The sequence below is a fragment of the Lampris incognitus genome, chromosome 2, assembly GCF_029633865.1.
Source record: "Lampris incognitus isolate fLamInc1 chromosome 2, fLamInc1.hap2, whole genome shotgun sequence".
Lineage (NCBI taxonomy): Eukaryota > Metazoa > Chordata > Actinopteri > Lampriformes > Lampridae > Lampris > Lampris incognitus.
Genome location: NC_079212.1, coordinates 78,200,575 through 78,227,641, shown reverse-complemented (window position 1 = coordinate 78,227,641; position 27,067 = coordinate 78,200,575). Strand labels below are relative to the sequence as shown.

The following is a 27,067-nucleotide window of genomic DNA, read 5'->3' as shown; positions in this document are numbered from 1 at the left end:
TGTCTCCTCCAAGATAATGGGTCTCTTTTATATGGACATGTAATGTCTCCCCCCAGATGATGACTCTCTTTTATATGGACATGTAATGTCTCCTCCGAGATGATGGGTGTCTTTTATATTGACATGTAATGTCTCCTTGCAGATGATGGGTCTCTTTTATATAGACATGTAATGTCTCCTCCCAGATGATGGGTCTCTTTTATATGGACATGTAATGTCTCCTCCCAGATGATGCGTCTCTTTTATATGGACATGTAATGTCTCCTCCCAGATGATGACTCTCTTTTATATGGACATGTAATGTCTCCTCCAAGATAATGGGTCTCTTTTATATGGACATGTAATGTCTCCTCCCAGATGATGACTCTCTTTTATATGGACATGTAATGTCTCCCCCCAGATGATGACTCTCTTTTATATGGACATGTAATGTCTCCTCCGAGATGATGGGTGTCTTTTATATTGACATGTAATGTCTCCTTTCAGATGATGGGTCTCTTTTATATAGACATGTAATGTCTCCTCCCAGATGATGGGTCTCTTTTATATGGAAATGTAATGTTCCCTCCCAGATGATGGGTCTCTTTTATATGGACATGTAATGTCCCAGATGATGGGTCTCTTTTATATGGACATGTAATGTCTCCTCCAAGATAATGGGTCTCTTTTATATGGACATGTAATGTCTCCCCCCAGATGATGACTCTCTTTTATATGGACATGTAATGTCTCCTCCAAGATAATGGGTCTCTTTTATATGGACATGTAATGTCTCCTCCCAGATGATGACTCTCTTTTATATGGACATGTAATGTCTCCCCCCAGATGATGACTCTCTTTTATATGGACATGTAATGTCTCCTCCAAGATAATGGGTCTCTTTTATATGGACATGTAATGTCTCCTCCTAGATGATGGGTCTCTTTTATATTGACATGTAATGTCTCCTCCCAGATGATGACTCTTTTATATGGACATGTAAGGTCTCCTCTCAGATGATGGGTCGCTTTTATATAGACATGTAATGTCTCCTCCCAGATGATGGGTCTCTTTTATATGGACATGGAATGTCTCCTCCCATATGATGGATCTCTTTTACATGGACATTTAATGTGTCCTCCCAGACGATGGATCTCTTTTATATGGACATGTAATGTCCCAGATGATGGGTCTCTTTTATATGGACATGTAATATCTCCTCCCAGATGATGGGTCTCTTTTATATGGACATGTGATGTCTCCTCCCAGATGATGGATCTCTTTTACATGGACATGTAATGTGTCCTCCCAGACGATGGATCTCTTTTATATGGACATGTAATGTCCCAGATGATGGGTCTCTTTTATATGGACATGTAATGTCTCCTCCCAGATGATGGGTCTCTTTTATATGGACATGTAATGTCTCCTCCCAGATGATGGGTCTCTTTTATATGGACATGTAAAGTCTCCTCCCAGATGATGGGTGTCTTCTATACAAGTTTTATTGAGACAGTTTAAACGTACTGTATTGTGGCTTGGTTTGGTAACTTGACTCCGGCCAATACAAAACGGCTTGATAGACACATCATGTGGGCTAGTCAGATTTCGGGGAGAAGTCAAGCCCAGCTTACTGACCTTTATAATAGGAGGGTGTTCAGGAAGACTTCTCCCTTTTGGAGTGCCAAGGTCCCCCCCCTTCAGCCAGTGTTTGAGCCGTTACCCTCAGGTCGTCGGTGGAGGATGCCCTGTGCTAGGACTAAGAGATACAGGGCTTCCTTTGTCCCCACTGCCATCCAGCTGTTAAATGGTAGATAGTCTTCATCTGTTGTCTGCAGATCGCTAGTTTCCTTGGTCTGCATATTTTATATTTTATATGTTATAGTTGACCTACTTTGGTTCTCCTTGCCCACCATGTCCTGTTGTGTATTCCGCCTTGGTGTTTGTATGTTTTGTCTTTGTGTGAGAGTTCTTATACTGGCTGCAAACCTATTTCCCTGCAAGGGACAATAAAGACACTTTGACTTTTAAACTACAACTAAACTTGTCTGCAAGTCTATCTACATACCTCAAACGGATCCACCAGCAGTCAGATTCGAAAACATGTTTTCCAGACGATTCTTTATTAACACAACAGATTTGGTTTTCTTAACACAACAGACCGAGTTTACAAAACGATCATAAATAACCGAGGAGCCAGGGCGACATGACTCCCCGTTACATAAAGCTATTACAACACACACACACACACACACACACACACACACACACACACACACACACACACACACACACACACATTTACAGTTTGACAGCCTTTTTCTCTGTAGAAAACAACACAAGTTTTAAATATGTTGAACTTCTTTCAAGAAAACAACAAAGTTGTTTGTTTGCGAATTTGGTCTTGAGAATAAAAATGTTGCCGATATTCTTGACAGATGTGTTATGAAAAGATGTGTGAGCTTTTCTGGGGTGTTTACAGAAACCAACTGCTACACTGCCCCTTAATAAAACGACGTCTGAAAACATGACTACTGACACACGTGCAAAGGCGATGCCAGAAAGCCGTGGCGTGAACAGCATAGACGAGTAGACGCCGCTTTGGCTGTGGGGGCGCGAGAAATACGGCCGCCATCTTGGACCGGTCATCCTATGAGTTGCGTAGCAGCAGAATACGCGACTGAGAAAGATGCCAGAACACTGTTCAGCATATTCCTGCTCCAATCGACGGACCGTGGAAAACAGGGCTCGGGGGATTACTTTTCACAAGTAAGATTGAACATCACTATTGGTTGTATTTTGTGAATATAATATTACTGTACTGTATTTATGTCCAACTGCCAAATCGTAGCCAGCCAGCCAGCTAGCTAGGCTATGCTCAGTGCCGGTGTTCACCCGGCTATGAACTGAGACTTTATAAGTCCTATTCCGTAACACTGACTTTACAACTGACAAAAGAATGCTATTGTACCAATAAAACAATATTAACGTTACTGGTATTATATTGACCAGTGAATGTTACACAGGTGGCCCAGCACAGACTGTATTATTCACATGTCACCCATCCTAACAACAGGAAGATAGGGGAGAGCCGGGCCGGAAGTAACACGCCGCCAAATTAGCACAGAGCTGTTTTCCAAGGAAACAAAACAGGACGTGACGCCATGAAGTCAGTGTGTGCGTTTATAAGACCTCTCCCCCCTTCTCCCCAAACACTGGCGCGAAACGCAGTTATTTAAAACAGTTACAGAGCGGAAGCTGTCCTGTGACGTGTGCCGTGCGAGCCTCGTCAGAGATGCTGCCGTGCCATCATCACGTGACGAGAGCTGCCCACCCGCCACCTTCTGGCCTTGCAACACAACAGCGGGCGGCGGCCTAGTGATCCATCACAAGGCACAGTGATTATCTTGTTTTAACACATACTTTAATCTTTGTATATTAAAGTTGCTTTGTTCTTTGTTCTTATTTTCTCTGTTCTGTAACGTGTCTTTGAGCACTGTGTAAAGCGCTATATAAATATAATGTATTATTATTATTATTATTATTAGAAGGTGCTGAGAGCTGCAGAGAGGGTGATTCGCCAAGCTGCAGCAAAGCAAACTCCAAAGCCGTCTACAGTCACCCACATGATCGTCCGAGAGGAGACTGGCACGGAGGAGGATGTTTCTCTGCTTGGGGAGACACACTGAGGAGACACAGTCTGGCATCGACAACCACCACTACAACTTGTTGTCTTTGGTTGTGTCTGTGTTTCTCAAGATACGGTTGCAGCACATTGCAAAACTCACCTCTCTTGACCTGCAGAAAGCGAGCACGAGAAAGAAACTCTGCAAAACAGTTCTCTTTCCAGGGTTTTAGGGGTTTCATGTCAAACTTTAATTAGCAACTTTTATTTTTTCCCCTACATTGTTATGCTACATTGTTTATATATTTATCTCTCTTTAAAATATAGCATATGTATATCTGTATTTATTTATTATTATTACATCATACTATTGGATATAATTACGATATTATTACAGTATTATACTGTAGAGCCGAAGGAACGGAGAAGACCGTAGGTTCACACTTTAGCCGTGTAGGCAACTTTCTTTAATCCACGGTAAATCAGAGAGACAACCAAACCCAGCTCGACTGAGCGGAGGTGGCAAGAATAACCAGAAAACTGGCTGGACAACCATAACAACCCTGCGTTAACCTGCCAGGGCAACCATGACTTAACCCTTAGTTCCTGGGTTGAATTCTGTCCCCAATACGTGTCCACCACAATACCACTTTATTATACACACACACACTGTATACTTCCTACCCTCACATATAAATATTATGTGTTGTCAGTGTTAACGTTTGTCCATTGTGTGTAATGTACTGGTCACCTATGTAAACAACTTTGTACATGTGTAAATATGGTTTGGGGCGGGGATTTATATATATTTTCATTTTCTCTGATATATAACATATATTGTTGTTATATATACTGTAGATATATAATGTGTTCATATATTGTTTATATATTTATATAGCCTAATCATATATTGTTTCTTCAACTTATTCAAATAGCTGACTTTACTGCCACTATCTGCTTCTGCCTCTCTATCATATTTTAGCGTGTGTGTGTGTGTCTGTGTGTATATATATATATATATATATATATATATATATATATATATATATATATATATATATATATATAGTGAGTGTTTTGCTAAATACCGTATTGTTCCGAATATAAGACGACCCTGATTATAAGACGACCAACTTTTTTTCGAGACTCATTTTTGGAAAAATACATTTTGAAGAGCAAATATTGGTTTTTATAAAGAAAAACATTATATTTGAAAATAATGATAATAAAAACACATTGAATAAAACAAGGTAGTCTGTTTAACAGCTTTTAAATAAAATTATGTTTTCAATATATTTTAGATGAAATTGTCACATTTAAATAAAAAAATGTAAATACATTTGTAAATGAATGACTTATGGTATTTACATAGCATACAAATGAAAATAAACTGTAGTCTATTGAGACTATCCATCTCATAGTGAAAAAACAACCATTTCAACATTTCAATAACTGCATTAACCATCGAAGTGGTCTAATTTTAGAACGGTCTTGAAACAAATCTGACAGAGTGAGAATGTATATTGACATTCAAAAGTCTAGACCTCGAATGTAAGACGACCCCCACTTTTTCATACGTATTTCCAGGGTAAAAACCCCGTCTTATATTCAGAACAATACGGTAGCTACCTATCATACATCACATATATCATGTATCAGAATATTCTATTACTGTTAAGCCAACTATGAATATCAAAATACGTCAAACCATGTGTCCTGTATCATAGCTACATGTATGACGTTTTCAGCAACAAAAAAAGGCGTGGAAATCAGTTTGGTATTCAGCGAGTTATGCTTGAATAACTGCTCTGACAGTTCATTGCGCCTGCCAAACACGTTACACTGAGTGGAGCGGGTGACCGGTCCAAGATGGCGGCCCCGCGGCTCGTCAGCGCCGATAGGCAGTAGCGGTCGATGCGGCGTCTACTCTTTATATGTCTATGGTGAACAGGGCCAAAAGCGTCTGCTTACGTAACGCCATCGGCGACTGCTGATGACGTCACGCGGTCTGAAAGGGTTGTCGCGTTTCAGCACCGTACCTTGTAGCAGCTGTTCCGAGAAGCGAGGGGCTCTGCGGCCTTTACGCGCTGTTCTAAGGTGATGGTTGTCTTTAAGCAGCGATGTGAAACAAAGCGGTAAAAAACGTTTTTATTAAAAAAGAAAAAAAACTACCCGTCCATCCATCATCCAAACCGCATGGATGAAAAATAATAATAAAAAGTAGTTGGTGGTGGTTACATCTGATGATATTTGTGTTTTTAAAGGTCAACACTCCGAGTAGTCGGACCGCTTCCAGCGTAACATCCACAGCCCATCATCAGCCCCCCGCCCCGACGGACACTTCCAGGTAAGCTGCACATGGTTGCTGCTTGAGGTTTGTGGGCAGGGCTAGCGTTAGCATTAGCATCACGACTAACCCCGGTTCAACCCATCCAACAGTGTGTGGAGACATTTCTTCTCCACACACTGTTGGTCAAAGTCAATCAATCAAACACTTACAAGTCTGATGTGAGTAGGTTTTATTGTTAATAATCCACAAAAGGGTACAACAATATACCGAGCTGGTCCATGGAGCAACTGAAACAATCTCCATCTCCTGCTTCTTCTTCTTCTTCTCCGTCTCCTTTTTCTTCTTACTTTGTGTTTATTGGCGGTTGGCAAACAATGAATTGGTGCGTTACCGCCACCAACTGGTATGGAGTGTGGATCAGAACGTCATTAGTTACACTCATCGTCGTCATCATCAGTTCCGTAACCTATGGAGGTCGTAGGAGCACAGCTGATGCCTCAACAAGTCTCTTCCCAGTTTATGGTGACTGAGTTTGGTTGAGTCATCACCGAGTTTCAGTAGGGGGAGTACCTGGTGGTCCCTATCCCCTCTCCAGGTATGGATGGCCGCTGGTTCACAGAGGAACTCATCCGCCCTTTGTGTTTACTCCTGCCGGGTGTCCACACACCCTCCTCGCAACGACCCAAGGGTTGAAGTGGGGGTGCCAGTTTTCTCGCCGACTACCCGATGATAGCAGTTTAACGTCGTACCCAAGACGACGTTAGTCACGTTACTTAGTTACACTATAACCCCCCAAAATAGTGTAACGAATAGACTTGTCCAAATCACTTTCATACTGTAGCTGGACCCCACCCACTGTGGGGATTAACCTTAGACCACACCTGTGACTATAGATCACGTCCCACTATGCACCATTATTTTCTTATCAACACATTGCTTTGGTTTCCAGAATCTAATGGTGTCGCATTTTTTTGGGCAATGTGGCTTAATACGGCCTGTTACACAGACTGCCATCTAGTATGATTGAATTCTTATCCTGCTATGTTTTACACCATTATTTCCACGGTTCTTACATATTTAAAAAAATAATTGATTACCTGCAATAGTTATAATCATACATGGTATAAAAATAAACCTGTTGATTATAAATGCTTAAAAAATGATTTCCCACCCCCCCTTTGTGACTTTGAAATCACAGCAGAGTTGACAAAAATGTCTAAATCAAAAACACAAGTATATTCATTCAAAAACTATCTCTAACCACTGCTGTTCTTTCTATAGCAAACTCTATACATTTATTCTGCACAAATCGCAGAGAAGTTTCTAAGTCCAATTAACACCCAACGCATATCTCCTGCAGATCGTAAAATTTGTGATACTGTAGTGGTTATGGGGGATACATAATTCCCCTTATTGAGCTGGTAGGAACGTTGGTTTACAGCTGCTGTTTTCTCGGTTCGGGTTTACAGTGGTACACTTCCGCTGCGCGGGTTTTTGTGTTGTTGTTGTAATGGTGGAAGGAATAAATGGTGCACGTTGTGTAGCCGAAAGAGAAAGTTGTCGCGACTCCTGCTTGAGCTCCTCTACACTGGTGACCCCGACGTTTGTCTCTTGGTAGTTATCAGAGACAATCTTTCGAACGAACATGATTGACGAAATCAACGCGGTTTCTCTCAAATTGCCAGAGTTCTTGGAGTCATCGGCAACGACATGGTTCGCCCAGGCGGAAGCGCAGTTTGCTATCCGCAAAATAACAGATGATGCTAGTAAATACTACTACGTGGTATCGGCGCTCGGGTGTTCGACTGCAACTAGAGTGGTGAATCTCCTTATAAATCCTCCGGCGGCAGACAAATACAAGGGGCTCAAAGATCACCGCTTGAAGATTTTTGAACTTTCCGACGCCGAGAGAGCCCACCGCCTCTTTTCTCTGCAAGGCTTGGGCGACAGCAAGCCATCCGAGCTCATGGACACAATGCTGAATCTGCTGGGACCGGCGCACACACCTGATTTCCTCTTTGTCCAACTGTTTCTGCGACAACTGCCTGCTCTGGTGCGGACCGCTTTGGCTAACACCAGCATTACCGATTGCTGCAAGCTAGCTGAAGAAGCTGACAAGTTCTTCCTGGCCAACCAACAGCAGCACTGCGCGTCCGCGCTCACCCCTGCCCACCCCCACACGCCACCACCTGGTGACTCCATGGTGGTCGCCGCGGCAACCCCCGGTCGGCGACAGAAGCCCGGCCTGTGCTTTTACCATGCAAAGTTCGAGGCCAAGGCGAAAAAGTGCAACTCCCCGTGCAATTTCCGCTCGTCGGGAAACGCCAAGGCCGGCGCTCACTAGTGGCCATGGGCGTCGGCGTGGAGGACAACAGGCTACTTTTCCTGCAAGACTCCATCTCGGGGCGGCGTTTCCTATGCGACACTGGGGCGCAGAGGAGTGTCGTACCTGCATCGAGTGTGGACGCCCTATCGGGCGCTCACGGCCCTCCAGTGGAAGCTGCTAACGGCAGCTCTATCCGTACGTACGGCACGAGGCACATTGACATGTGTTTTAACAGACAGCGGTTCAGCTGGGATTTTGTCACCGCCGACGTGGCATTTCCCCTCCTCGGTGCAGATTTCCTTTGTGCTCATGGGCTGCTGGTGGACGTCAGGAATCGACGCCTGATTTGACGCCGTCACCTTCGCTTCACACGCGTGTGCACTCGGCGATACAGGCTCCGCCAGGCTGTCCGGCATGCTCTCCAACGAGGACGTGTTTCTCCACCTTCTCTCTGAGTTCCCTGACCTCACTCAGCCCACATTCTCGTCATCTACGACCAAACATGGGGTTGAGCACCACATCGTCACCACTGGACCACCGGTGCACCCCCGAGCTCGGCGCCTCGACCCGACCAAGCTCTCTGTCGCCAAGAGAGGGACAAGGCTTTTAAGGATGTGAAGGCCGCCCTGGCTGACGCGGCGATGCTGGCACACCCTGTGTCTGGAGCGCCCATCGCCATCACGACGGATGCTTCGGTCTACGCTGTCGGCGCGGTTTACGAGCAGTGGGTGAGCGGCGCGTGGCAGCCGCTTGCCTTCTTCAGCCGGCAGTTGAACCTGAGAGAGCGCAAATACAGCACATTTGATCGTGAGCTGCTTGGCCTTTTCCTTGCTGTTAGGCACTTTCGTTTCCAACTGGAAGGCCGTCAGTTCACGGCTTTCGTCGATCACAAACCGCTGGTGTTCACGATGGCCAAGGTGGCAGAGCCGTGGTCAGCCCGCCAGCAGCGACAGTTGGCCTACATCTCAGAGTTTACCACCGACATGAGGCATGTCGCTGGGAAGTCCAACCTGGTCACCGACTGTCTCTCCCAGGCCATCGCTGGTGCTGCCCATTTGGGACTCGACTACAGCCAGATGGCGGCTGACCAGGCCGCCGACCCAGGAGTGCAGGCATGCAGGACCGCCGTCACAGGGCTGCAGTTGGAGGATGTGGCTTTCGACGACGCTGGCGCCACGCTCCTGTGCGACGTCTCTACGGGTCAGCCCCGCCCCGTCGTTCCGACTGCTTGGAGGCGGCGGGTCTTCGATGCAGTCCATGGGCTGTCTCAACCCTGGCAGAAAGCCTTCACAGAGGTTGGTGGCGGCAAAGTTTGTCTGGCATGGACTCAAAAAGGATGTGAGGGACTGGGCTGACACCTGTGTGGAGTGCCAACGCTCCAAAGTGCTCCGGCACGTCAAAGCGCCCCTGATACCTTTCACGGTACCTGAGAGGAGGTTCGACCACGTGAATGTGGGCCTGGTAGGCCCCCTACCCCTCTCCCATGGTTTCACATACCTGCTCACCATGGTCGACAGGACCACGCAATGGCCAGAGGCCGTCCCGCTTTCATCCACGACAGCGCCTGAGGTTGCCCGAGCATTCATCGGAACCTGGGTCGCCCGCTTTGGCACCCCATCTGACCTCTCCTCGGACAGAGGGCCACAATTCACGTCAGCGCTCTGGGAGGAGATCGCCGCGGGTTTAGGGGTGAGGCTCCATCACACCACAGCTTATCACCCTCAAGCTAATGGCTTGGTCGAGAGGTTCCATCGCTCGATGAAGGCCGCATTGCGGGCTACCCTCAAGGACGACCGCTGGGTCGACAAACTGCCTTGGGTCATGCTTGGGCTTAGGACGGCCCCCAAGGAGGACCTCCAGTCCTCATCCGCCGAACTGATCTACGGACAGCCACTTCGGGTCCTGGGGGATTTCCTTCCCTCCGCCACAGCTCCCTGGTCCGCCAGCTGCCAACGGACTGCGCTGCAGGAGGAACCCAGGGCTTTTGCACCGGTCCCCACTTCTCAGCATGGCGGCTCTCAGTCCTATGTCCCCACGGAGCTGCGGTCGGCGGAGTATGTTTTTATCTGTCACGACGCGCACCGCGGTCCCCTGCAGCCACCCTACGACGGCCCATTTCGGGTACGGGACACTGGAGATAAGCACTTTGTGGTTGAGGTTGGCAGCAGGCTGGAGCGGGTTTCTGTGGACCGCCTCAAGCCTGCTCACCTGGACTTAGACCGCCCTGTTGGTCTGGCCCTACCCCCACGGCGGCGCCGTCCCCCGGCCCTGCCTCCCTCCCCCGGCGAGCCACCCCCTGCTTCCCCAGCCCCTCCCTTTCCCCGGTCCAGCTGTGAGGACTCTGCTGCTTTGCCTGCGGCTAACCAGCCCCCAGCTCCTGTTCAGCGGAGCCGTTGGGGCAGAGATCCGCCCCCCTCGCCACACTGACTTTTCGTATTAAGGCGAATTCTGGGGGGACGTGTGTAGTGGTTATGGGGATACATCATTCCCCTTATTGAGCTAGTAGGAACGTTGGTTTACAGCTGCTGTTTTCTCGGTTCGGGTTTACAGTGATACACTTCCGCTGCGCGGGTTTTTGTGTTGCTGTTGTAATGGTGAAGGAATAAATGGTGCACGTTGTGTAGCCGAAAGAGAAAGTTGTCACGACTCCTGCTTGAGCTCCTCTACAATACTCCCCTTACTATTACGTAATGAGGTAACGTTTTCCATAAATCACTTGAAAAATAATAAGTCCCCTGTTACGTATCACGAATGAAGACCAGAGGCCAGTGTAGCAAACCCCAAAGGACAGACAGACAACAGAGCAACGGGATAACCCGAAGGCGATTTTAATGCAGGAAAACAAACGACACTGCCACAGGGATGATAACAGGGGAATCTCAGGTGGGGATTGTTGTGACGATGTGCGTGCGCCTGGCTACCAAAGTCCGAATCCGTAGAGCGAGAAGTCCGGGTCCGAGATCCAGGAAGTCAAGTCCGAATGTAGGGGTCCACAGAGAGAGACACGAAGGGAGATCGCTGGAGAGGTTCGGGGAAAACGCGAAGGTCGCTGGGGACGAGGGGCGAGTGAGACGCGGGGAGCCGTGGAAGTCGCGGAGGGAGGGTCTTGAGGGAAAACAAAAACAGCGAGACGAAACACAAAAAACAGGAACACAGGAGTTAGATACTGAGGAACAAAACAACAGTGTGGGAATAGGCACGAGAAAATGGTAAGTAGGAAAGTCACTGGAACAGGCTTGTCAGAGCTTTACCGTAGGGTTCAGTACGTCGAAGCACAGAGAGGCGTTCTGGGAGACTTCTTGTAGAGGGGTGCCTGATTGCCGCAGGTGTGCCTGATAGATGATGGCAAACACCTGGTGCAGCGCAGCGCTCGTCTCCTCAGAGCGCGAACCGAGCGCTCCGATGTTTCCGGCACGTCCGAGCTGGGGGAGTGGTTTGAACGTGCCGGGGAGGCGGCTCGGGGCGGTGTAAGGACAACAGGACCCCCCCTCATACGGGAGACACCGGGCGACTGTCCGATGGCGTTGGGGTGGGCCCGATAGAACTCTTTCAGGAGTGCGGGGTCGGCAAGGTGGGATTGGGGCACCCAGCTGCGATCCTCGGGGCCCGTAACCAACCCAGTCCACCAGGTATTGGTAACCCCGGCCCTGGCGGCGGCGAACGGCGAGCTGTCGGTTGACGTCCCAGACCAAATCGCCCCCACGGAGGACACTGGGAGGCGGAGGAGCTTGGACAAGGGGAGACAGGGGGCTGGAGGCTACCGGTTTGAGGTGAGAGACATGAAACACAGGATGGCTCTTAAGTGAGACAGGGAGGAGGAGATGTACCGCGGAGGGGTTGATGATGCAGTCAGTGGTATAGGGGCCGATGTAGTGAAGGGCCAGCTTCCGGGAGGGTGTCGGGAGGGGGAGGTCCTGGGCCGGTAGCCACACCCTCTGGCCAGGGCGATAGGCCGGGGCTGGCACTCTCTGCCGGTTGGCGCTGCGCTGGGACCGCTCTGTGGCCTGCAACATAGCGGCCCGGGCAGTCTTCCAGATGAGATGGCACCAGCGGAGATGGGCCCTGGTGGACGGGACCACCACCTCTAACTACTGACAGGGAAACAGAGGGGGTTGGTGACCGAGAGAGCACTCAAAGGGGGACAAACCGGTAGCAGAACTCTCCATGGTGTTCAGGGAATACTTCACCCAGAGTGGATGCTTGCTCCAGGAGGCGGGATTGCTGGTGGTGATTCAACGCAAGGCCGCCTCCAGGGCTTGGTTGGCCCGCTTCGTCTGCCCATTGGCCTGGGGGTGGTATCCGGAGGAGAGACTGACCGTGGCCCCAATCCCCTTACAGAAAGCCTGCCACACCTTAGAAGTGAACTGGGGACCACGGTCGGAGACTATGTTCTGAGGGATCCCATGGAGATGGATGACATGAGAGATGAGGAGGTCCGCCGTCTCAGCCGCAGAGGGGAGCTTGGGAAGGGCGACAAAATGGACAGCCTTAGAGAACCTGTCAACACTGGTCAAGATAGTATCATTACCTTGGGACACAGGGAGGCCAGTCACGAAGTCCAAGGTAATGTGTGACCAAGGTCGACGTGTGACCAAGGTCGACCAGGGACAGGGAGGGGGCGCAGGAGACCCGCCGGTGGGCGATGGGTAGCCTTACTGCGGGCAGAGGTGGGGCAGGCAGCCACGAACTTCTTTGTGTCCGCCTCCATAGTGGGCCACCAGAAGCGTCTGCAGATGAGGGCCACTGCCCGGTGGACGCCGGGATGACAGGCGAACCAGCTGGGTGCCCCCACTCCAGCACCTGGGACCGGACGGTGGATGGCACAAATAGGCGATTCCGGGGTCCGTTGCCTGGGTCGGGCTGGGCGCGCTGAGCTCTTCTCACCACAGATTCGATAGCCCAGGTGACAGCACCCACCACCCGGACTGGGGGAAGGATGGTGTCAGGGGTGTCCGGTGCATCTGGGGACCCCTCTGGAAACAGGCCCTGACGTTCTTGGAACCCGGGCGGTAGGTGAGTGTGAAGTCGAACCGGCTGAAAAAGAGAGCCCAGTGCGCCTGCCGGGGGTTAAGCCTGTTCGCCGTTCGCATGTAGGTCAGATTCTTGTGGTCTGACCACACGACGAACGGCTGCTTCACTCCCTCCAACCAGTGTCTCCACTCCTCCGGGGCGGCATGGACCGCCAGCAACTCCCTGTTGACGATGTCATAATTCATCTCTGCTGGGCTGAAATGCCGGGAGAGGAAGGCGCATGGGTGGACTCTCTGGTCCTCCTCCGACCGCTGGGAGAGGATGGCTCCGATGCCCGTGTCCGACGTGTCCACCTGCACGGTGAACTGCTTGTATGGGTCAGGGTGAGTGAGCACTGGAGCTGTCGTAAACAGTCCTTTCAAGGCCGAGATAGCGGCCTCCGCCTCCGGGGTCCAAGAGAAGGAGCGTAGGGTGGAGGTTAATGCATTGAGGGGGACGGCTACTTGACTGAACCCCCTGATGAAGCACCGATAAAAATTGGTGAATCCGAGGAAGCGCTGGAGTTGCTCCCTGTCGGTAGGCCATGTTCACTCCTACACTGCTCAGATCTTCCTGGGGTCAGTGCAGATGTGCCCCTTCTCCACAATGTGACCGAGAAATTCCACGGAGGCGGAGTGGAACACGCACTTATTGGCCTTCACGAACAGCCTGTTCTCCAGCAGCCGTTGGAGGACCAGGCGGACGTGCTGGTGGTGTTCCTCCTCCATCTTGGAGAACACGAGGATGTCGTCCAAGTATACCACCACAAACGTGTTTAGCATGTCCCTCAACACGTCGTTGACCAGCGCTTGGAAGACGTCCGGGGCATTGGTGAGGCCAAAGGGCATGATGAGGTACTCGAAATGCCCGAGGTATTGTGGTTTATACTGATGAAGAGACTGGCAGGTAGTCCTTTTTATGAACTTTATTCAGGAACAAAGAACAACAATCGTGCATGCGTATCCTAACCGACTTCAGTTCTACTTAAATACATCCGCCTGAGAGCACGCCTGTAAACGTTTGAACTACAAACGTTTGGACTGACACAGATTTACAATCTGTTGCAATTGTTGAGATTTAGTGGCGTTGTGAACGCAGCCCATAAATGACGAGATGACACAAATGTTCGTTGACAATGTATTTCCTCCTGTACACAAGCTAACATTAGCTGTTTCCAAACTGTACATGAGCTAACATAAGCTGGTCGTTTGGTTGACTGATACACGGCTAGCTGTACACACAGCTTGCTGAACAACAGCGTGCCGAATGACGAGATGCTGACCACGGCTGTGGGACCATACACTGGCTGTGCACGTGCAGTACACGTGCAGTACTGAGCTGTGATGAGCTGTGATGAAGCTGGTTCTACAACGTTTCCACTTTATCGCATTTAAATTAACCGTTTCAACTTTATCACATTTAATTAACTCTTGTATTTTTCGGGAGCTCAACTCCATGCAACCATGTGCTTCGTTTCTTTGCACCGTTCTGAATCGCTTGCGCTCCATGATGACGTCATCTATGCGCCTCATATTACTGAGATTGGTGCCTCCATGGCTCTACCTGCTGGCCAGGTGAGCATACAATTACCCAAACTACTGTACATAACTTACAACACTTATTGGCCTCTCGTCGTATTACCTATGGTATAGGGTCACCACCGTATTACTCCGTGTATATGTTCAAACCCATATACTACATCCCCCATTTTCCACAGAACAAAACACAAAACAGTCACATTATAGACTTGTTTGTTTCACTGTCTATCAGTTTGGAGATATATCAAAATGGAGATATAACACTGTCTACAGAACCACTATGAACTGTTTAAAGGTCTGGCTTTGAATGTTTACTATATCTATTCTTGACATCAGTACAGTGTTACATTCTTCATACATTCATTATTCATGCTAGACATTCATTACATTTTCTTTTTTTTTCTTTCTTAAGAACTCTGTGCACTCTTTGTACCCAGTCTTTGTACAGTGTCACCGGGGTCAGAGGTTTCTAGCAGATGACCCTCTGTAGGAGCATAACTTTTACTGTTAACCCATTTGAAAATCACAAAATTTGGTAGGCTGCTTTACCAGCCTGCCACTTCTGGTGTGTTGGACCTGTGTGTCTGAACAGTTGACTGCTTGTTCCACATTTCTTGTCGCGTCATGTACATGTGGTTCTGCAGACTCGCTTGGAGTTGGCTGCTCAGTGACACTGACATTACCGTCCTCGATTTCAGTATGTGTGTCATTCCGAATTGTTCTCAAGTGCCTCCTGTTCCTCCTGTACCTTTGTCCTGCAGCTGTCACAACATTATATGACCTCAGCTCCTGTCTCTTCTGTTCTACCAGGGCAGGTTTCCAGCCTTGTGGAGTCTCTATACTGACAGCCATTCCTGGTTCGAGCACAGAAAGAGGTCTTGCATGTTGGTTGTAGTACTCTCCTTGTCTTTGTTGCAGGTTAAGTAGCCTCTGCTTGACTCTTGTCGGATGCCTACTGGCAATGTGCTTCTTAGGACCCGACCCATCAGCATTTCTGCAGGAGAGAGCCCACGTCCAGTCACAGGAGTGCTCCTTAAAGTCAACAGAGCCAGGTGGGGGTCTGTCTTAGTCTGCTCCGCCTTCTTCAGCATGAGTTTAATGGTCTTCATTGTGCGTTCTGCCATCCCATTAGACTGTGGATAGCCTGGGCTTGAGAATGTCCATGTTATGCCCCAGTCACTTGCAAACTGACTCATCTCAGCACTAACAAATGGCACGTGGTCACTCACCACTTCCTTCGGAACACCATATCTAGAAAACACAGCCTTCAACTTTGCTATTACTCCGCTTGCTGTTTTGTCACGCATTTGTTGGACCTCAGGATATTTTGAGAAATAATCTACTGTGAGGAGGAAAGATTTGCCTTGTAGCTCAAAAATGTCCACACCTACTTTGTACCATGGTAGCTCTGGCAGCTCATGGCATTTTAGTGGCTCCTTCTGATTCTACGGTAGGTGTTGTTGACAGGTGGGGCAGCTCCCCACCATTTGCTCTGTATCAGCCGATATGCCTGGCCAACATAGATACTTGCGTGCATGTTCTTTGGTCCATTGTACTCCTTGGTGGGCTATGTGCAGTCTCTGTAGCATGTCTGATCTCAACTTTTTAGGGATAATGAATCTGTCTCCTGTCATCAGGACCCCCCCCCCCTTTACTGTGATTGTGTCTCTGATTGGCCAATAGACTTTAAGCTCAGCATCTGTCTGTTTTTGTGCTTTGGCCACCCTCTCTGGTGAATGTCTAGTAGCTTTTGCGAGGTCCGGTCCTCCTCAGTTGCCATCTTAAGCCTCTCGTGCATCTCTCTTCCCAGAGCCTCAGTTGCTTCCATGGCATAGACTACCTTTTCATCTGTAGTCATGGACTCCTCTTGTGTTTCCACCGCACCAAACGCTTTGGATAAAGTGTCTGCCATTAGCATTTCCTTTCCAGGTGTGTACTTGATGTGGCGATCGTAACGCTGAAGCTGTAGCAGCATTCGTTGTAGTCTGGCAGGTGCCTGTCCTAATGGCTTTGGAATATAGCCTCCAGAGGCTTGTGGTCTGACTGCACCACCACATGTGCACCAAGCACGTATTGGTGGAATTTTCGTGTCGCAAATACGACCACAAGCAGTTCTTTTTCAATCTGCGCATAGTTGCGCTCAGCCTGTGTTACGGCTCTGGATGCATATACCACTGGCTGTCCTTGCTGCAGCAGGCACGCACCTAGCCCATCTGTCGATGCATCAGCTTGGAGGACTATCTGCTGTTTTGGGTCGAATAATTTCAGCACTGGGGCCTCAGTTAGTGCTGTCTTGAGTTTGTTCAGGGAAGCATCGTGTTCATGTGACCACAGCCACTGCATATCTGTCCTCAGTAGCTGCCGTGAAGGTGCTGTCACTGCTGCTTCATTGGGTATGTACTGGGACAGGTACTTAGTCATACCTCGTAGCCTTTGTAGACCCTTTCTATCTTGTGGTGCTGGCATATGTACAATAGCATTCACCTTGTCACTGTCTGGCCGTACTCCCTCAGGGTTTATCACGTGTCCCATGTAATTCACCTTCGTCACTTTGTACTGCACTTTGTCTGCATTGAACTTAACATTCATCTCTTTGGCTCTCTGTATTACCTTGTGCAGTATCTCGGCATGTTCCTTCTCATCAGCTGCAGCGATTATCATATCGTCGGCTATCACCTGTACACCGTCAATGTCACCAAATGTTTCACTGTTCTTCTGTTGGAAGACTTCGCTGGCTGATTTTATACCGAATGGGAGACGCTTGAACCTGTAACGCCCCCATGGCGTGTTGAAGGTGCATAACAGTGACAATGCTCTGTCCAGCTTAATTTGCCAGTATCCATCTTTTTCATCGAGTATTGTAAATATTCTCTTGCCAGACAGTCTGCTTTGGACATCTGTAGGTGTCGGTATGGAGTAGTGCTGTTGTCTGATGGCTTTGTTCAGCTCTCGACGATCAAGGCAAAGTCTGAGTCAGCCGTTTTTCTTTTCAGTTATTACCAAGCTGTTCACCCACTGTGTCGGGTCTGTTACTGGAGTGATGACATCAGCTTTTTCCAGCTGACTCAGTGTCTTTTTCAGTTTGTCCATGATGGCCAACGGGATTTTTCTGCAGCCATGGATCACGGGGGTCACTTCTGGGTCACTGTGAATATGATGCTCACCAGGGAACTCCCCAAGCCCCTGGAACACCTCTGGATACTGCCTCACCAGCTCTTCTTTGGTTGCAGGTGAGCTCTCCTTGATTTCATCAACACGTCTGACCAAGTTCAGCTCCTCACATGCTGCTCTTCCAAGAATTGGAGATGCTGACTGCTTAATGACATAGAACTGGAGCTTGTACTCTGCTCGTTCAGTACTGCATTTCGGGTAGGTGCTACCGGCTGGCTTTATCTGGTTACCCCCATAAGCTCTTAATACTGTGTTTGAGGACTAAGGCGTACTTTGCCTGGGAGTTTTCTGACCTATTCTAGAGGGAGAACATAAGCGTCTGCACCCGTGTTTAGTTTAAAGATGATGGGCACTCCTCTAATTGACAAAGTAGCTCGTCATGGCATATCACTAGCTTTACTCAGTGCATTTACCTGGGTGCACTCCAGACTGTCCACAAATAGTGAATCCACTGTCTGCACTGCTTGCACTCCTTTCATTCTGCACATCTTGGCAAAGTGAGTGCCCTTCCCACAAGCTCTGCACTTCATTCCATATGCTGGTCATGCTTTTGGGCCATGTGTCTTTCCGCATCTGTTGCATACTTTTGTTTGGTTGACATATTTCTCCTCTTTATGATGAGCATTGAACGCTGTTTTGTTGACATTAGTATTATTTTGCCTTATTTGTATTGTTGCCACCGTTATTGCATGCACCTCATTTTCCTTCTTTGCGCACACCATTATGCTGATTTGCTCCTTGGCTATCTCTGATGCCCTGCAAATATCAATGGCTTTAGTTAAAGTCAGGTTAAGTTCTCTCAGCAGTTTCTCTTTCAGATGCTTATCTGTAACACTGAAAACGATTTTGTCTCTCAGCGTGTCATTTTCGGTTATACCGAACTCAGTCTTTGCTCCTGTGTTTTAGCTCGGTGACAAATTTGTCAACGTGCATCGGTTGTTGCATTGCATACGTCCAAAATTGGTGCCTCTCAAATACCACGTTTTTCTTTGGCGTACAGTAGTCTCTGAAAGCCTGCAATATGTGGTCTACATGCACGTCTTCAGGCCTCGGCCCTGGCTATATCAAGTGTGCTGTACACCTCGAGCGCTTCTTCGCCTAGTGTGTGCAGTAATATTGCCACTGGCACTTCCTTTTCCTTTTTCGACGTTCCAGTTGCCATCATGTACAACCTATGTCTTTGCTCCCATCTGCGCCAGTTTTCACACATGTTGCCTATTAATACTAACGGAGAAGGTGATTTAAACTGTTCCATTTTGTTTTCTCTTCCACATTAGCGTAACCCCAAACACTATTGACTTTAGCGCCGTCGGACCCAACACGTTTACGTTTACTCACTGGGACTTTTCAACAAGCTCACCACTCTCTTCTCTCGGTCTCTCGTCTTCTTCGGCGATTAACCATCAAACACTGCAACTTCTAACACCATATTGTGGTTTATACCGATGAAGAGACTGGCGGGTAGTCCCTTTTATGAAGTTTATCCAGGAACAAAGAACAACAATTGTGCATGCGTGTCCTAACCGACTTCAGTTCTACTAAGTACGTACATCCGCCTGAGAGCACGCCTTCTGGCCTCTCGTCATATTACCTATAGCATGGGTGCCCACTACGTCGATCGCGATCGACCAGTAGATCGCGAAGGCAGTGCTGGTAGATCTCCATGACGCTCCAAAAAAAACGTTTTTTTTCAAGACATTAATTAGCCTATCATCTGTCCTCCATTTGGCATTTGCCTTTTGATTGACGTAAAGGACGGCCAGTCTGCTGTTGCCTAAAACCAAAGATTCTAGAGCGGAACCTAAAACTTTGTTACATTAGGTTACCATAACATCCAGAGCCCTTCTCGAACGTACCTTGAAGTTCACATGCCCACAATGTGAGCTAATGCAGAACTGTATCGAGCTAGCTAGTTCAACTCTCTAAAAAAAAATTCTACTAAAAAGTGAAACAAAACAAAAATGAGTGGGGGAGCCGGACCTAGCAAGAAACAAAAACGTACCCTTTCCATGTGGAATGGGAGGAGGACTTTTTTTTCACCATGTCTTATTCCAAATGCGTTTGTCTCATCTGTCAGTCTAGCATTGCTATCCCAAAGAAAGGAAATGTGGAGAGGCACTTTCGAACTGTTCATAAAAACTATGACAATGACTTCCCTCCGAAAAGCGAGCTGAGAAAGAGAAAGGTGAGGGAACTAAAATCGCAGTTAATCGCCCAGCAGTCACTTTTCCCACAGCTGAATTCAAAGGCAAAGGCAGCCACCGAAGCATCTTTACGGGTGAGTCACTCCATCATTAAGCATAAGAAAGCCTTCCAAGATGGAGAGATGATGAAAGAGGCCTTCCTTGAGGCAGCAGATTCGTTGTTTCGGGACTTTAAAAACAAATCAGAAATAATATCTTCAATCAAAGCTCTGCAGTTATCAAGAGATTCTGTCACAAGGCGCTGTGAAGTGATGGGCGATGATTTGACACAGCAGCTTTGGAGGGACATCGTGGACTGCGAGTGTTTCTCACTACAATTGGACGAGTCTACGGACATCAGTGATACGGCCCAATTGTGCATTTTCATTCGCGTGGTGTTTCAAGATATGACCGCAAAAGAGGAGTTGTTAACAATACTACCCATGAAGGAAGACACGCGGGGAGAGGACATTTTTCAGATCTTCAAAAACTTTGTGGATAAAATCCAGCTCCCAGTGTGTAAACTGGTGTCAATCACCACGGACGGTGCGCCTGCTATGGTGGGCCGCTCCAATGGATTTATTGCCAAGTGCAGGGAGGACGATGCTTTCCCTGACTTCCTTAATTACCATTGCATAATACACCAACAAGCATTATGCGCAAAAATGCTAAACATGAAAGAGATCATGGATGTGGCAACCAAACCAGCCTGTTCTATTCAAGCGAGGTCTCTTCAAAGACGGTTGTTTGGTACACATTTGGAAGAGGCTGACTGTAACTACTCTGGCCTCTTGCTACACACTGACATGAGAAGGCTTAGTAGAGGGAGATTCTTGCAGAGATTTCGAGAGCTCTGTCCGGAGATTAAGGAGTTTCTCCTTATCACTAAACATGCGGAACACAAGCAACTTAATGACAATCAGTGGCTGCTAGACTTGGCGTTTTTAACTGATTTAACCAACATGTTGAACGAGCTTAATTAAGAGCTGCAAGGAAAAGACAAAGCGTGGTAAACACGATCAGCTCAGTTAACGCTTTCAAACGGAAAATGCAACTTCTGTCCTCAAAGTTGCAGCGCCGTGATTTGGGAAACTTCTGAAACCTCGCAGCAGAGCTGGAGAAGCAAGGGAGGGCGTGTGCACAACTTGACAGTGCACGCTACACAGAGCAGATTGAAAATGTCCGGTCAGACTTTGACAAACGGTTTCAAGACTTTGCTTTGCTTGAGCCAATCGCTACATTTATGTGCTACCCATTTGGGGAAGATACAGAGGTGGATTCTCTCGCCTCAAAAATGGCAACACTGTTTCACCTGAACTCGTCTGCAGTGGAGGATGAGATGCTGACAGTACAGGCTGACATTCAGCTTAAGTCCAGGGCGCATGGAGAGTTTTGGAACTTACTTACAGAGGACAAGTACCCAAACATGAGGAAATGCGCAACCTCCTTGACGGCATTATTCGGCTTTACTTGAAGATTATCAGGTCCAAATACCGTTCCACCATGACAGATGATCATTTGGAGGCCTGCTTGAGGCTGGCTACCAGCAGCTACTGTCCGAACTATGCAACCCTGTCTGACTCCCTCCAGTGCAGGTCATCCTCAGAGTAGAGAGGTAGAGATCACAAATCTATTTACCACAGCTGTAAAGGTTCATGCAGTGATGCAATTTCAACATAGTGTAGTAGCAAATGCTTGGTATGATTATTGCCTGTGTAAGGTTCAATATAAATGCAAATCCATTGCAATACTGTATATGTAACACAACATGTATATAAATACACACACTGCATATAAATGTTCATATATATGTAAAACATGTATTGAGTATTTTTATTATTATTTTTAATATGAGTAGATCATTTTGACCTGGTCATTTTAAAAGTAGCTCACGAGTCAAAAAATTGTGGGCACCCCTGACCTATAGTATATGCTCACCACCGTATTACTCCGTGTATATGTTCAAACCCATATACTACACTAGGTGCATGTTGAAGGCCATCTTCCATTCGTCACCCTCCCGAATACGCACCAAATGGTACGCACTGCGTAGGTCTAATTTAAGTGAACACCGTGGCGTGAGTGATTGGCTCGACACTAATTGTTGCACCCTCCCCAGACCGAGGGTCGTAACAAATGGGGGCTCGTCCGGGACCTTGGCGGCTTTGGTCTGGCTTCCTGTAGTGTGCTGTGTGAACGTTTGGTGTTGGGTGGTGTTAAGCACAGTGTTCATGATTGTGTTTAGTGTTAACAGGTGTTGTTGGTGTGTTCTTGGTTTGGTGGTGGGTACGGCTGTGGCTGCTGGTCCACTTCCTTTCATCCTCTGCCATGGTGTTGGTTCTGGTGGCAGAACTTCGTGCCGACGCGGACGAGGTCCGATGCTAGGGCGGAGCTGCCGGCCAGGCTGTTGTGGTTCGATCCCTGGTCCCCTGTGTTGCACTCGACGTGGGTGCTGACGCCCGCCTGAGAGGCAGGCTGAGTCAAGTTTCCAGTGGGAGATTTGGGGGGCGGGATTTGTGGCAGAGAGAGACTGGAGGGAAGTTGCGGACGGTAGACCTTTAAAGCTATGAGTGCGGGGCGTGCTGCGCTCTCTGCTTACACCACCAGCTGGTCCATGCTGGCACACCTTGTGTTGTGACTGTTTGGTCACGAGTTGTAGCTGGTTCACCTGCGGGTCGAACGCAGCTATGTCATTTTGCGTGGGTCGCCATCGTGACTGTGTGGTTTTTGTGTGGTCACGAGTTGTAGCTGGTTCACCTACAAGTCGAACACAGCTACGTCATTTGGCGTGGGTCGCCACCGTGACGGTGTGTGTGCTACTTTGTGTTGTCTGTCAGTAACTTGTGGTTGAGGGCCACTTTGTAGATGACCATGTGTTGGTGGGAAGGTGCTGGCCGTTTTTGGGTCACATTTTGGATGTAGCGGAGCTACCCTTTGTTTTGTGGCTGAGGTGCTCCACCTTTTTGTTTGGTCACATGTTGCTGTTATGTGGCACATTGTCAGTTTTTTTTGGTTCTTGTGGGGTTTTTTGTTAACAAGCCTGTAGGGGCTTGGTTTTTATGGGTGGGGGTGTTACGGCCACGGGTGTGTCCGTACAGTTTTGTGTTGCCTCCTGTATCTAACCCTCACTCTGACTCTACATTCAGGTATCCGCCAGGTGCTCCTCATCACCTAATCAACCGGTCAACGAATCCAATTTTCATCAGCTGTGCAGTCTCTCATTTAAACCCCCACATGTCTTCAGTTCACCGGCCAGCTAGTTTAGTTTGTGTGTTGTAGTTACTTTGTGTTTGTAATGTCTGGCCCGTTTTTCGTTAAGTTTGCATTTTGACTATTTTGAGTTATGTTCAGTTGTTTAGCTCTTTTGGGCAAGGGGATCAAGGTAAGATGCCCATGGGCAAACACCCCATCACGTAGCTTACCTCTGTTAGACACACTAGGTTAGCAGTGGTTGCCACTTTTTGTCTTTAGGTTTGGTGCTTTTCAGCACTGTCAAGGGTGGGTTACTTTCGTTAATAGTTTATTGTTTTGGCCACCGTTCGGTTCCCTTGTCCAGTCATTGTGTTAATGAATATTGATATTTTATTATATTTAAACGTTTATGTCTCACTGTGTTGCACCCTCACCTCAGTACACTAATTGTTGCACCCTCTCCAGACCAAGGGTCGTAACACAGAGACTAAGAAGATATTGAACAGGACTGGGGCTAGCACACAGCCTTGTCTGACTCCAGTCTGCACACCAAAGGGCTCAGAACTGTGGTTGCCCACTACCACTCGGGCCATCATTCCTGAGTGAAACTGTCCAAGGATGGTGAGAGACTTGGGTGGACATCCAAATGTCTTCAGGACTTGCCACACCAGGGCCCGGTTAACTGTATCAAAGGCCTTTGAGAGGCCTATGAATGCTATATATAAATCCATGTGCTGTGCATTTGTCTTGGAGCTGGCGTGTGACAAAGATCATGTCAACGGTCCCTCTATCCTTTCGGAAGCCGCATTGTGACTCTGGTATGACCCATTCGGCTATTGCGAGTGTTAGTTTGCGGAGCATGATCTTGGCTAGAACCTTTCCAGCAATGGCCAGCAGTGAAATACCCCTACTGTTGGAGCAAATTAACTTGTCTCCTTTGTTTTTATAAATGGTCACAATGTTGGCCTCTTTCCACTTTTGGGGGACACATTCTCGACTCCACACCTTAAGGATATAGAAATACAGTGTCCTCGTACAGAGGTAGCCCCCTTCCTTGAGGATTTCAGCTGGAATGTTATCAGGTCCAGGGGTTTTGTTGTTTTTCAGGGTCTTGACTGCATGTAGGATTTCTTTGAAAGATTGTGGGAGGTCTAGGTCTTGCAAGGTAGGCTGTTCAGGGAGCTCTGCCAGTACAGTTGAGTCCACTGGGGCAGGCTGGTTGAGCAGGGTGTTAAAATGCTCGGCCCACTGCTCCACTAACAGGGCCTGATCCTTGATGAGAGTTGTTCCATCAGCAGACCTAACAGGTGTCAGGGAGCAGTTTCTGGGGCCATAGATGGCCTTAACTGCATCATAGAAACCATGCATGTCGTTCCTGTCTGCATGAGTCTGGATTTTGTTGGCTTTAAAATCCACCACTTATTTTGCAGATTCCGCAGAATTGCTTGGGCCTCAGAGCGCAGGTCTTGCTATTTTTTCTTGAGAGGTTGGGATAGTGGGTTGCTGAGGGCGGCTCTGTGTGCCTTATGTATGTTGTCCAGGAGGGTGGAGATCGTTCCGGCATTGTCATCAAACTAGTCCTGATATTTCTTGGTTTTGAAGCCAATGGATCGGGCTGCATTGTCAAAGAGGGGGGGGGTGCTCAGAGAGGTCCACTTCTCATCCATCCCAAGACTCTGAGTTGATCAGCTGTTCAATGTCAACTAACTTGTTGGCTGGAGAACAACGGAAGGTGTTTCGGGTGTCACTGTTGGAGAGTCTGGCGCAGTAGAGTGGTTTCTTTGTTGGCCTAGATTGGCGTCTCAAGGGCCGGACATGCACTCTGACTTTTGTCAGGATCATGTGATGGTCTGTCCAGCAGTCTGCTCCTCGCATAGCTCTTGTAAGGAGCACGTCTTTGACATCAGCCCGCCTCGTGATAGTATAATCAAGCAGGTGCCAGTGTTTGGATCTGGGATGCATCCAAGATGCCTTGTATTTATTCTTTTGTTGGAAAATGGTGTTTGTGATGGTGAGGTCATGTTCCGAGCACAGACTAAGAAGTCTTATGACATTGGGGTTAACTTTTCCAATGCCGTGGGCGCCAATCATTCCATTCCAACTTTGCATATTCTTCCCAACTCGGGCATTAAAATCACTAAGCAAAATGACTTTGTCACTCCTTGGGATGTTGATGAGTATATCATCGAGTGCCTGGTAGAAGCGATCTTTCTCTTCATCATGGGATGGTAAAGTTGGTGCGTAGGCACTTATCAAGGTGATGTATCGACATTTTGCGAGGGGTATGCGGAGAGTCATCAGCTGTTCACTAATGCCCACTGGTGTTTCTTCGAGTTTAGGTAAGAGACGGTTCGTGATTGCAAAACCAACTCCATGGATGTGTTGACCTCCTAGGAAGTATCCTTTCCAATAGAATGTATTGCCCTCTCCTACTTTGTTGAGTGAGCCCTCTTCAAGGAGCCTGGTCTCACTGAATGCCGCCACATCCACACAATAGCGCTTCAGTTCGCTGGCAATAAGTGCTGTTCTGCGTTGAGGTCTGTCCGTACCATGGCTGACATCCAGGAGTGTTCTTATATCCCGTGCTGCAATTCATAGTGGTATAGTGTGTGTTTTTCGACCATGTAGTGGAATGGCCTGGCAGGTGCGGTTTCCTGCCCAGGCACAGTGTTGAGTGGGCAATTTTTGGGCCAACTTTTCTAGGCCGTTTCCCAAATGGGGTGAGCAGTGTGGTCCCTAAATAGGCTGCTCAGATGCACAGGGGTCTGCTGGAAACAGCTGCCACTCAATCCCAGCTGCTAACGACCTTTGCCCTGTGCTGCTGGCGTGCAGATTTCCAACTAAGAGCTCCCAGCTCATTCAGACCTGCTCCCATCACTGGATACTCCATCGCCGCCAGACATTGTGAGGTCGGGGACTCAGGTAGCAGAAGATACCTGTGCAGAGATGGTTTTTAAAGTGGCATGAGGTGTGCACTTCTCCCAATGCCACATGACTTGATTGTAGATGAGATGGTTCCGATGGCAAGGGGGATCCCTAGACGGCCGACACCTCCTCACAACTGCAGGAGGCTGCCGGAAATCCAATTTTTTGGAAACCGCATCGATGCGTGCTGCCACAGCTTACTTTTCTGTAGGGGTAAGCTTCCTTAGCCTTTTGTCTTCCCAGACTCACCCACAAGGCAGCGGGGCAGTGGTTGATAGGTGCCAGGGCGTGTCCACCAGGGTGGGCCTGCACACCATATCTCTGGGGCCCACTGCTGCTCCGAGATCCCCTGCCAAGTTAGCCTGGGGCCGCAAGACCCCAGTTACCATGTGTGGCCACGGGGAGGCCTGGCAGGAGTCTTGTTGTAGGAGAGGCTATGTACTGGCAAGGGAAAGCTTACATGATAGGATGCTTCCCTGTTCGCCACAAAGGATAGTCAGCGGGAGCGAGCTAAAAGTGAGAGGGATGCAAGCGGGTTGGAAGAACACATGCACCTTCCCTCCAACTACACACTGCTGCACTAGACGCATCACAACACCCTGTGGGCATGTCCACACACACAGCCACTCTCCCAAACACACACACACACAATATTTGCATAGGCTCAGTACCTCATATCATTTTTTGTGCCTTGATCAGTGTATTGTCGCTCATCATTACCTGATCAGTAATTAGTGTTGATTAGTCGATTTTCTTTTATTGATTGTTTTAATACTGTTTTCATTGCAGTAAGTCGTTGTCCTGCCTGTTTTGTGACAATATTTACTC

The 27,067-nt window shown here is 48.3% G+C and overlaps 1 protein-coding gene across 2 annotated transcripts in view; it reads left to right on the top strand.

The window, feature by feature from the left end:
• The first annotated feature begins 5,588 nt into the window (after window positions 1-5,588).
• Window positions 5,589-27,067, top strand: part of c2h5orf63 (chromosome 2 C5orf63 homolog) — a 39,567-nt gene continuing 18,088 nt past the window's right edge. The window contains exons 1-2 of one of the 2 annotated variants that reach the window (XM_056274913.1): window positions 5,589-5,739; window positions 5,869-5,951. The gene's annotated coding sequence lies outside the window, so the exon portion shown is untranslated. The remainder of the gene's footprint in view (window positions 5,740-5,868; window positions 5,952-27,067) is intronic. The other variant, XM_056274914.1, reaches the window with a different exon arrangement.